Source organism: Pectinophora gossypiella, chromosome Z, assembly GCF_024362695.1.
Source record: "Pectinophora gossypiella chromosome Z, ilPecGoss1.1, whole genome shotgun sequence".
NCBI classification, from domain to species: domain Eukaryota; kingdom Metazoa; phylum Arthropoda; class Insecta; order Lepidoptera; family Gelechiidae; genus Pectinophora; species Pectinophora gossypiella.
The window spans coordinates 22,584,968-22,597,390 of NC_065433.1; the positions used below are offsets into that span (position 1 = coordinate 22,584,968).

At 37.7% G+C, this 12,423-nt stretch overlaps 1 protein-coding gene across 1 annotated transcript in view; it reads left to right on the forward strand.

Annotated features, from left to right (window-relative positions):
- The window catches only part of LOC126379872 (DNA translocase FtsK-like), a 54,427-nt gene that overhangs the window by 14,167 nt on the left and 27,837 nt on the right, over positions 1-12,423 (forward strand). The window lies entirely within an intron of this gene.

Genomic DNA, 12,423 nt, shown 5'->3' on the forward strand with positions numbered 1-12,423 from the left:
ACATGCAATAATAGTAGAATAAATAACCGGTCAAGTGGGAGTCAGACTCGCACACCAAAGGTTCAGTATCTAGAGAACTAGGGGGTTAAAAAGCCACGTTAAAGCAATTCATCTAAACAGGCAATACTGCTATTTGACATTTAATGACATTGCGCACTTACTTTTACATGCGCAAATGGCAAATTGTGATTACAATATTGCTTTATAGATGTATTGCTTCTATGTGGTCTTTTTAACCTCCATTTACAACTGCGTACCCTAGAGCTAGAGCAATCTGGAGAGTACGGTCACGAACATTAATATGTATTGTATACACTTTGGTACCATGTCACATTAACTTTTTTGACAAATTGAACTGTAAGTCTCACTAAATGTCAAATATGTTAGTGCGACGGAATCCTAAAGTGGATACATTATATTGCTCATAACTGTACGTGAAAGGAAATTATAGTTCTGAACTGAAAAGTCGTTCAGAGGGGTTAAAATGGCCACATCGGAGCAACTCATTTAAGAGAGAAATATTGCAATTTGACATTTGCGCATATAAAAGTAAGTGCGCAATGCAAACAAATGTCAAATTGCAATATTGCTTTCTTAGATGAATTACTTCGATATAGCCATTTCAAACCCCCAGATCTCATTTGTGACGTCTAACGCCTTATGGAATTTCCGTTTCTTCACTTGGATTAGTACGGAACACTAAAACCTTGCACTATTAAAGGTTTGATTGTATACACAGTATTACGATAACAAATGTTTCCCGTTTCCTGCAAATAAATTCAATTTCAGTAATTGATTGTACAATTACGGGTTTGAAGGGAACGGAGACACGATAAACCGCATTTGGTACTTGAAGCTGGGAACAAGCACGTTACGAGACGGGCTGAGGGTCTAGTTAGCGCATAATATCCTGCCTATACTTACACCTACTCGTATTCCTTGCTTCGACCGGCCCGCGGTGTTACGTGACAACTCCATGAAATTATGCATAAACACTATTTCATCTATTCCTTTTCCCTTTCCTAGTTGTTACATCTGGAATAATAATGAAAAATTACACACCTAAGGACAATTTAAGATTTTGAACGCTGAGTCTTTTAGTCAATAATAAATGATTTCAACATCGTACGAAAATTATAGCTGGAACTTAGATTGCTTCCTTAAAGGCGGTTATTTCGTAAATCTTAATGGAGCAATACCATTCTTAATTTCAATCTCGCGGTCCCGAGAGGGAGGGAGCTTTTATGAAGGCAGGTTTTTCGTCGGGAACGATTATATAAATTCCGTTCATGTGAATCCCGAAGCGTAAGACATTGTCATGCTGTGCTGGCCTTGAACGACTTAATCCGCAAAATGAAATAATATAATATAATGTTTCTTAATAATATTAGCTTTTGTAAATAAAATGTGATATTATGTCCGGAGTCTCATCTCCTTTGAAATGTAATCGTGAGAAAAAAAAAGGATTGCCTTTACAGTAAGTGCGCAGTTTTAAAAGTTTAATCATTTCAACATCTGTTTTGGATGCCAAGACAAAGCGGTGTGATTTTCATTTATGGCGGGGAGCCATTTAAAGCAGAGGTGACAAATTATTTAATCTGTATTTACCCAAGTCAGCTGGCTTACAGCCAAGTTGGCGCCGCAGCCTCGAAACCTACCAGTCTGCCAATATTGACACGTGAAACGAACTAGTTATTTCCGTTCCTCCGGAGTTACAGGGGCGTGGGCGGTTTCCACAATTTACTGAATTAATTTGGAATTACGGGCATAATAAATCCAAGATAAATGGTCAAGGTGAAAAATTGCCCATAATACCCACAGGTATTTCAATCCGATTGTGGGACTATTAATACGATCTACTATCAGGAAATAAAAGTATCCTTTAATTCCTGATGGTAGGTCGTTACCTTTAATTTGCTTTCAAATACCTTAGTCGGATTAATAACGCCATCATTATTACATGCTCATGTATCTACGTCGTTTGGCGTATCACAACACAAGAAACACAATAGATGGTTATTTTTATACCACCTGAATGTCTCAAGGATCAAAGTGTCCACGGTTCTGAACTGTGCCCAAGAACCCATACGCTAAGGGAATAATTACGGGTTGGCAACCCTACAGCTCGAGGTGGTGACCCTACAAATCACGTGACGTGTACGCCGAACGAATACTTTAAATTGTTTCGAAACCTGATAATTCAGGAATTTTAATTACACAGTAAGTACAAAATATGCAATGTATTTTCAATAGTAAATAATCCTCCAATTCGTATAATGGAATTGTTAAATTCGGTCATGTTCAGACTACGATATTTTACTTCATATAAAAGCGTTGTAATGTAGAAACTAGATTCCAGTATAATAATTACTAAAATGCGATTACTATATATGAACCGTCATTTATTTATTAAGTAAAATATTGCAGAAATCATGTTCATAATCTTTAGTACTTGATACCCGTGGACTTTTGGCCCCCGATACCGAACCCGCCGGCGTGGTCGACGATTTCCCTCAATCGCCGCTTATCGCTATCGACCAACTAGGGTTAATTAACCCTTCCAAATATTTTTCCTCTCAGACGACGCCCTGAGTCGAGATTCGCGCCCAACTGGGCACCCTCAGGCCTGTTGTCTTAAACGTTGTACCGGGCCTCCTACGGACCTTCAGCGCTCCCCGTTTGTCTGACCAAGTAGTTAATGCCATCTGCGGCAAATCTACTATAAATCACGAAAAAAGAACTTTTGGCCCGTCTGTGGATTTTTATATCTTGTGCCAAATTATTGTCATCCACGTCGATCAAAAGAAAAATAGGCACACAATAATTGTTTTAAACTATATGCCAGCGCAAGACATGTGCGCTTAGCATGGCTAAATGCGAAACTTGGACGAAAGGAAGTTTTGTATATAATATACATCTCGGCCTACCCGTTCTGGGATACATGCATGATGCTATTTTGATGAATTAGTCCTAAGGTATAATATAACGAGGTATTTCGAAAACCCTGAGAAGTATCATCAGCCGTACCATTGACTGTGTCGCTACCGCAAGCTGTTTCGATACTCACGATGTAGTTCACTCAACAAGACTCTTTCCTACAATAGATTACTATTATTAGTCAAATTACATATTGTGAAAAACCTATGCATGGATATCGCAACGTTGTTATATCGGAGGACCCGTGGTAGAACGCTTGCCTCTCACTTTGAGGTCGCAGGTTCCAATCCAACACAGGCCTAAACCCATGATAGCCGAATTCGTTTTCGAATTCATGTTTGGATCATAAATGATTATCACTTTTTCAGCGGTGAAGGAAAACATCGTCAGATGTTTCCTTCACGTCAAACCGTCGTCAAACCCACATTCCCGAGAAATGCATTTTCAGAGGTATGTGACCTAACCGATATTGGGCTGGTTTTCGCGGGTTGGAAGGTAAGACAGCCAGACAGGCAGGTGCTTCTGTAAAAAACCGGACCGGTCAAAATCTTCAGGTTAGGTAAGCGGACCCTGTGAAATTGATATTGATGTTGTTGAATCGGAGTATGAAATATTCCACCTATAGACACTAAGAAGATAAAACCACTCAGTATTGCGTATTATTGAGCCGTTGCCTATAGCTACATAGTTTTCTATACCAGTGCGCTGAACTGATGGTTGGGGACCACTTGAGAATTTTCTTCGAGAGTGACCCTTTAGTCCTTCATTTGTCCGGCTAAAAAGTAAACGCCATTCGCGGCACATCTACATTAAGTAAATTGAATCTCGATCACAGTTTCCAAACTTCACGCTGGGCAATTCGTAGGAATTAATTGTAGGTTAGGACACATAATCAGCTGGATTTCTTATTCAATCACCTTTTGTTTGAGCTCATTCATGTAGAACAACTAGTAGATACTAGGTACGGACACGCGCAATCCAAATTGCACAGTAAATGTAATGACTTTATCAGATATCGATAATCTATGCGGATGTCGTTCGCAGACACTTCGCAACAAAAGAATTTAAATGTCAAAACGTGATGGATTGGACCTTGGCGCTTGTATAGGCCACTCAACAGTATCTTGAGGGCTAAATATAATAATTAATACCTACGCTCAAACTTTTTTCACGAGACTAATCATAGGTTCTCTGATCTGAACACCTGAACACTGAACACCTTTGCTTAGATCGCAATCACTCTACTAAGTATGAAAAGAACGATGTGTTTTCTAGAATCACAGATTAATACCGACAATTTCAATGGCATCGATTTATTTAACATTACTAAAAATCAACTCAAAACAAATATTATCAATAAACTTATTATTACTTAAATTATATTCTTAATACGCGCCCACACGCGCACGCACATGCACACACAACACACACACACACACACACACGAACACACACACTCACACACACACACAAATTACTCTCATCTGTCTGCTGTTATCTTCCTTGTAATGTGGTTAACTGTTCTTGGCTTAATGAGCTCTTGTTAACCCTAATAATAAAAAAATAACTGTAGGACTCAATAGACTAGAGAAGAAAAAGGTAGATTTGCCTCGAACAGCACTTTTACTCGGGTAAGCTCCCCAGAGCTTCGGTTAGTTAGACGCAATCCGATGCAAATATATCAAAAACTTAGTCATTTTATGACAACATTCCTAAGGAAATGTTACGTGGGACTAAACGGCTACTCGTATCAAACTCGATTATTTATACAATAATGTATGTAGTACAAAGTCTTGAAGTTTAAACCATTTATTCAATAGCACAACTAGTGAAGTCAACAAAGCCGGAGCATCCTAACTAACTTCTAACTTGCCAGGGACAGGTCCCATTTTGATGTTTTTTTCTTTTGTACGGGTAGTGTTGTACAGAATCAGGTAAGTACTTTAAATGCATTTTTCGTCCGAATATAAAAAATTATCGAAATATTTATTTGCGCCACTCAAGATGTTTCTGATTTTAAATATTATAAAAAAACTACCACTACAAAAGAAAAAACATCAAAATCGGACCTGTCCCTGGCAAGTTAGAAGTGAAACCCCTCATTGACTTTTTTCCTTTCCTTATGATCAGTTCGACGAACAGCCGTTTTCGCTTTTTTGTAATTGTTTTGTGGAGACTTGATATGATTTTATTATCCTTTTTTTGTGTAGTACGCCCTTTTATAATAAACTATTTCTGTTGTATTCTATTCATTGACTCTACTAAACATGTAAAGCTGTCACTTACCTATACCTCAACTACAATCTTCGAAAGTAGGTTGAATCATGGTTTTCGTCGCACCACATTAAGAAATACTTAGTTCAAAGCAATAACACTTAGATGTAAGTGGGATTGGAAGTCAGAAGTGTTATTAAAATAATAACTAGATTTTTGGAGCACTCGCTCGGATAACCTCTAAAAGTCGGCTAATGAATGTGGGATAGCTAACACAATCAAATTTGGCGCTAATGCAGCCGCCGACCTCGAGCAGTTCGCAGTTATAGGTAAGCGTGTTCAAGTCTTTTGTTTTCACATTATACTAATGTTGTATCATAATATCGTGCCCTAATTTTAAACAAATAGGTATTGTTTTAATCCACAAAACCACTTTCATTTTCTCATTTAAGTACTTTTTTGTTGAGAGTTTGCTTTGTCTTCAAGTTTGTATGGTAAGCGATGGTGTGGCTTTAGACGGGCTTATACCTCGAAGATCGAATGAGCATTGTAAATCGTTACGATACCAAAGAAGCAATGAATGACGTGAAAACATTTATAATACAATCGTTGTGTCATATAAAATGCTCGTTTTGTGCATATTTCGGTCTCGCTGGCTATGCTCCCGCGGTATCTAATAAGAACTGCTAACGATATGACCCGGGAAAAAACTCTGTCGCTTTATAGGTATAATTGTTTTTGGAGGGTTGAGGAGGGGTCCCACCAGAAAAACCTAACCAGATAAGAGCCTGCGTTCTCCACGTTTGTCTGACCAAGTAGCAAAACAAAAACGAATCTACAAAAAATAAGGAAACACCAACAGTACCTCGCTGTTTTAACATTCTGTCTAACACAGAAAACAACCGCACATATAACAAATAAAGCTAAAAGCGTGGTATAAAAAATACTGAAACAGAATCTACATTGCTAAGTCAATAACAGAAATTGAAAAGCACGATAAAAAATTAAAAAGCTATCACCAGTTAATCTTCTTATTATTCAAAAGCAATTGCTTCTAGTTGCTTGTTGATATTAAATTAATCAATTCTATGAAAAATTGTGGTATTCAATTCAGCATTTAAATTGAAAATTGAATTCTTGTTTTATTAAGTTTCGAGGTCATGTGTACAGTCGAGCTCAATAGCAAACTGCTTGCTGTCCTAGGAATAATATTTATTTGTGGTAACGGGCACAATAAGTGACTAGTAATTTATAACGGAAACCCATATATTTCAGCCGGCAGTTAGTCCGATACCCGGCGATCAATTAGACACACCTACGCTAGTTACTGGCGGGCCTTCCCGGGGTATTCGGGTGGCTAACGTACTTGAGTATACCTGACTAGTTAGAGAACATCAGATTATGATAAGTACGTGTATTTCAAAGGTCAAAATGCAAAAGAGCATTTCAAGAAAAAATTGAAAAATTCCAAGATAAATTAGAAATAAGGTAGGTAGCGGAACAAAAGAAAAACAGCCTGTCAGGCACATGTGGCTTTGTAATGCTAATTACTTGCTAAAGGAAGATCCAACAAAGGGATAAAAGGATACAACTCCTTTTGTAGTTAGGAAAAAACTTTACCATCACTTTGACGTTAACTTTATTAAAGTAGCTTAACTACCGTCGCATTCTACTTGCGACCATATTATTATCTTCTAACGCACGCAATTTCCCTGGTTTATAAAAAAAAAATGAGCTTTCTCTTGTGACAATTGTTGTAACAATTGTACTTAGTAGTTATTGGCCGGCGGACAATTCACCACTTTTCGCATGAAGTTTCTGTGCGTGAACATAATTACACGGTGTCGATAGTAATTTGTAAACATTGACAGGAAATTTTACTTACACGCCATCATCCGCATTGTGCTGGGTACGCGATGCATGAAGACTTATTTCGTTCCTCATAAGCCCTTCGGCAGTTGTCTAGGCGACTATCTCTTAGATTATCACACGGCCGCATGGGGAATTATTATTTGCTAATCGCCGCAGACGGATTGTAAGAATTTGTACCAAAAAAAGCTTTGAATCGTGGGACTTGTACTGACCTTTATATTGTAGCTACTTACGTACAATACTTTATTCTTTTCACTTCCCAATATCAATCATCATCATCATCAGCCGTACGACGCCCACTGCTGGGCATAGGCCTCCCCCAAGGATCTCCACGACGATCGGTCCTGCGCTGCAATATCAATAATGCAAGTTAAAACTTGCGGAGCATATTGGAACGCAACTGCACTGGCTTTGCGCTCTCGTTATGTTATTTTTGCACAAACTTAAATACTCTTGTAAAGTCATAATTTATACTGTCCACAATTTTTATGTAGACGTGGCGCTTTAAATAGTAATTTCTCGACCACACTGGCACTTTCTCTGACCGCGTCCTGACCGTTGCCTCGTGAGGTCAATAATAACGACGTTTACCTTCCGCCAAGAGACAGTTTGAAATTTTCCACATTGACAAATAAAACTACAGAATTGCGCTTTCCAATTTCCGCGCTTGAGTGTTTTAAAGGGGAAATACGAGTTTGATTCAGGGAATCGTTCCGGCGGCAAATATAGACTGCGTGCATTTGCAACGGAATTGAAGCTTATGTTCTAGTCACTTTTTCAAAGACTGATAGTAATTTTGCTTGAAGCTAAGTCCACCATGTCGTCATTTATCGTCCTTATAGCGAAAACCACGTAAGCGTTCTTATTCAAGAACACCTGGATTTCATTTAATTAATTTCGTACCGGGTATAAATTGAGACCACAATTTTTTACCTGAACTGAACCTAGCGTGTCTTATCTGAATGCAATTTTCCGATCAGTGTTAACTATAAGGCGACTTTATGCAAAAACGGTGTAGAATTACGTTAGGTGCCTCCATTCAACCCGTTTTACCGATACGTGCATTTCAATATCGATACCTGAAGTATGCTCGCTTATTAAGTGATCCATCTCACCAGTTCGACATGGCGTGTCTCGCTGCACTTAATCTTGGCAGCTGTCTTTAATTTACATAAACACTGATAATTAAGAAAATATATCCAGTTGCATCTCGCTCAGCTTGTTTTCCGCAAGCTAAGCAGATCTTATTGATTGATTGAATTACGGTAAGTAAATATATAAATAATACGCGTCGCTACGAATTATCGGTTGGTACAGGCTTATATAGTAGCAGTAACTACACGCATAAATAGACCTAATTACAGATACCCACTATAAGCGTTTTTAACGACCTCCATGGTCCAGTGGTTGAGCGGAGCGTTCGGCTTACGATCCAGAGGCCCCTGGTTCGAATCCCGGTGGGGACATACCACAAAAAATACTTTTTGGTCCCTAGTTTGGTTGAGACAGTACAGGCTGATCACCTGATTGTCCGAAAGTAAGATGATCCGTGCTTCGGAAGGCAGTGTTACTACTTACTGATGTAAGTATGTAGTCGTTACATGAGCCATGTCAGCGGCTTTTGGCGGCTCAATAGTAACCCTGACACCAGGGGTGATGAGGTTGGTAATCCACCTCAAAACCCACACGATAAGAAGAAGACTTACATGAAAAAATAATGTTTTGTAGTACGAACTCACTGGCTTTGAAAATGTAGTAGAAAAATAAAAGTAAGTGAGTACATTTCACATTGTATAGTAGAGGTCTTGATAGTAATAGGTAAGTATGTTATATTGGACGTAATTCTATATTGACTAGATAACATATACTTACTGACTAGAAAATAAAGTACTTATGTAAATAAAAGGATTCAACCACTAGGTAATGGCTAGAAAACATTAATTGCCTGCTGTCCAATATCAAAGTTAATTTCCTCATAAATAATGATAGAAATACGTATACAATTTAGCGAAGAATTTTATTCCGAACTATCATTGAGCTGACATAGTTGAGGTAATATAAATCATTGCACATTCTGCCGTGATGGCTAGTAATAAATACGAGAAAAACCGCCTGTACAGTGGACATCAATTATTTAGTGAATCGCGCGAGAACGAGATCTTGTTCCGCTACGGGCAAAAACGGCGGCGGATAATAGAAAAATATGCGTTTGGGTGAAAAAAATAATTGATAGTGGTGGAGTCGTTACGCGCATGACAGAACGTCGCGTGGCGTGCGCCCTCCGCGCACCCGCGGCGCGCCCCCCCGCGCAAATTAGACGAAATACTTTTCAGCTGATTTTCAATTAACGTCGCGGGCAAGTTATAGTTTCACGAATTTCCTACGTTCTTTGACAATTATTCCAAATTGCTCCAATACTTCGCCGGCACAACTATTTGAGCGAAAAGCGTCACCTAAGTGTTTCGCAGTAGACTGCGGACTGCTTCGCAGTAGAAACGGCCTCCGTGGTCTAGTGGTTGAGCGTTGCGCTCACGTTCCGGAGGTTCCGGGTTCGAATCCCAGTGGGGACGAATCACAAAAATTACTTTGTGATCCCTAGTTTCGTTAGAACATTACAGGCTGATCACCTGGTTGTCCAAAAAGTAAGATGATCCGTGCTTCGGATGGCACGACAAGCCGTTGGTTACTACATGCTGATGTAAGTGAGTAGTCGTTACATGAGCCATGTCGGGAGCCTTTGGCGTCTGAATAATACCAGCCAGTGTTGATGTAGTTGGTATTCGAATTCAGAGACAGACTTTATAACCCTCCGCCAAATATATCTATCGCTCTCTTTTTACAGTTTTTATTTGCACAAAAGTAGCAAATATGAATTAAAAATTTTATCCCAAAACCCTACGAATAAATAATATTTATTAAATAATATTTATTCGTAGCCAAGACCTCACAAAAAGGAAGCAATAAACTAACCCATTTTGCTTTTGTATTATTTGTTTATTTTTGTGTCTACGTATACTTAACTCAATACTCTGAAACAATTTAAAATATAATCATAACCATTAAAGCTGTTAAATGGACACTTAACCTGCAATATATTAAAGTAACTGTTTAATAAATGAATGTTGAAATTAAATTCGCAGTAAACATGTTACGGTGTCACAATAAATATGTAATAAAATGATGTACTGAGTGCGAAATAACTTCCTCAGAGAAATGTACAATCTCCAAAATGTTTCTAGCTTGCAATAAACGAGTAATTTATATAAATTACGTGCCGTATTTGGACAGTCACGTTTGACGGTACACAGCCTTGCACTAAATATGGCCGTCGACCAGTCTCGAAAAGTCCAAAATTGATCGCCTCTTCTTGTTGTGCAAGCGGTGACCTTAAGAATAAGTAAGCAATGTTATGCTCGTGTCAACCTAATAGATGATCGACCCTGATATTTTAGAAAAACAATTCTTTAATTAATTTCAATAAAAGAATATCCATTCTGCTGCACATCTATTTTTAACCTACTTCAAAACAAAGGAGGTTATATTATAAAAAAAAAGGTTTGGCATAAAAATATCAACTGCGTGTTCTAATTCCGACAACAGTAAATGTGGGTACGTCGTGTTGTTATGGGATTATAGAATAGAATAGAAATTGTTTATTATATTATTAGACACTTTGACTATCAATCCAGGTTCGAGTCCCGGTACGGTCCAATTTAGTTATGATGATTTTTCTAACCTTACCTAACCTATTGATGAAATATGTTCCGGCTAAGTAGTTAATGCCATCTGCGGCAAATCTACAATAAGTCACGTCAAAAAAAGATGAAATATGCCTACCTCCATTATGTAATTTAACATCTGTGCTTTATGTCACGAGTACTAATATGTATACACTTTGATACCATGTCACATTAACTTTTTTGACAAATTAAACCGTAAGTCTCATTAAATGTCAAATATGATAGTGCGACAGGGTTCTAAAGTAGGTACATGATATTACTCATCATGACTGTACCTACTTAGCTTGTGGCACTGCTATTATTATTTTCGTCTGTTAGTACAACATATTTATGTGTTCCAATTTCATGAAAGCAACTCTTGATTTCGGTGCCATGACGGTGCTACTCGGCCGCCGGCGCAGACGCCAATGACTTGCATACCGTTTACATCAAATGTTCTTTCGATACATTAACTCTCTCTAATGAAACATGGTTTTCATAATTCCCTTCCTTGCGTACTCTTCTAACTAATAACATGCCAACGACCAGTCTAATAGAAAATTTATTTAAACAAGATACTACGTGTGTCGTTTAAACATATTACAAATGCAAATTCTGTCAATCGGCAGAAATAAATTACTGAATGTTGAAATTGTTTCGCAACATACTCGTGTCAATGAACACGACATTCTGTTTGTATAAAAAAAAAGTACCAAGGGGGTTAAAATGGCCACATCGAAGCAATTCATCTAAGAAAGCAATATTGCTATTTGACAGTTGTTTACATTGCGCACTTACTTTTATATGCGCAAATGTCAAATTGCAATATTGCTTTCTTAGATGAATTGCTTCGATGTGGCCATTTTAGCAAGTTAGCTCAACGGCTTCCGGAACCAACGTCCCGGTTACTACTAACTGATGTAAGTACGTAGTCGTTACGTGAGTCACGTCAGGGGCCTTTGGCGGCTCAATAATAACTCTGACATCAGGGTTGATAAGGTTGGCCATCCATCTCACAACCCACACGATAGAAGAAGAGATTAAAAAAACTATCAAAACCTACTTTGTTTACTTATACAGGATAAAATATAATTACTAACACAAATTAGCAATCGGGTGTTTTAAGGTTACTCTTCTTTTTACGTTATAAGACACTGGACGATGTTGTACCGCACTCAGAATGACAACTTAAGAATTTGAAACTGATTTCGACAATGATAATCTTGTAATTTAAAATTTACAGTTGAGTAGGTATTTTAGTTTTAAATTTGCAATTTTATTTTATTTTTACAATTTTACTGTATCTTTTATTTTCTTTATCATTTTAATTGTAATTCTATGGGTCTGAGACTGAAATAAAGATATATTTATTTATTTATTTATTTCAAAACCATGCTGTGATCATAATAAATTCCTATACTTTCTTCACGAATCTGCACTTTCTTTTGTTGTAGTCATTTATGATCAGTTGGTTGCACTTGCTTATCGTGTAGAGGGCGGAAACATTGTTATGCATGACTTCATACACCATTGGATTTCTTCTCTAACGCATACAAATGCATTACTTCTTTTATCTAATATCTACAGGAAATTCTATCCGCCATACATTTGATGTGTGGTTTTATTCCAAAATATTAAAACATTCATTTTTAGAACCCGTCTTTCGCTAAGTCTAAACACA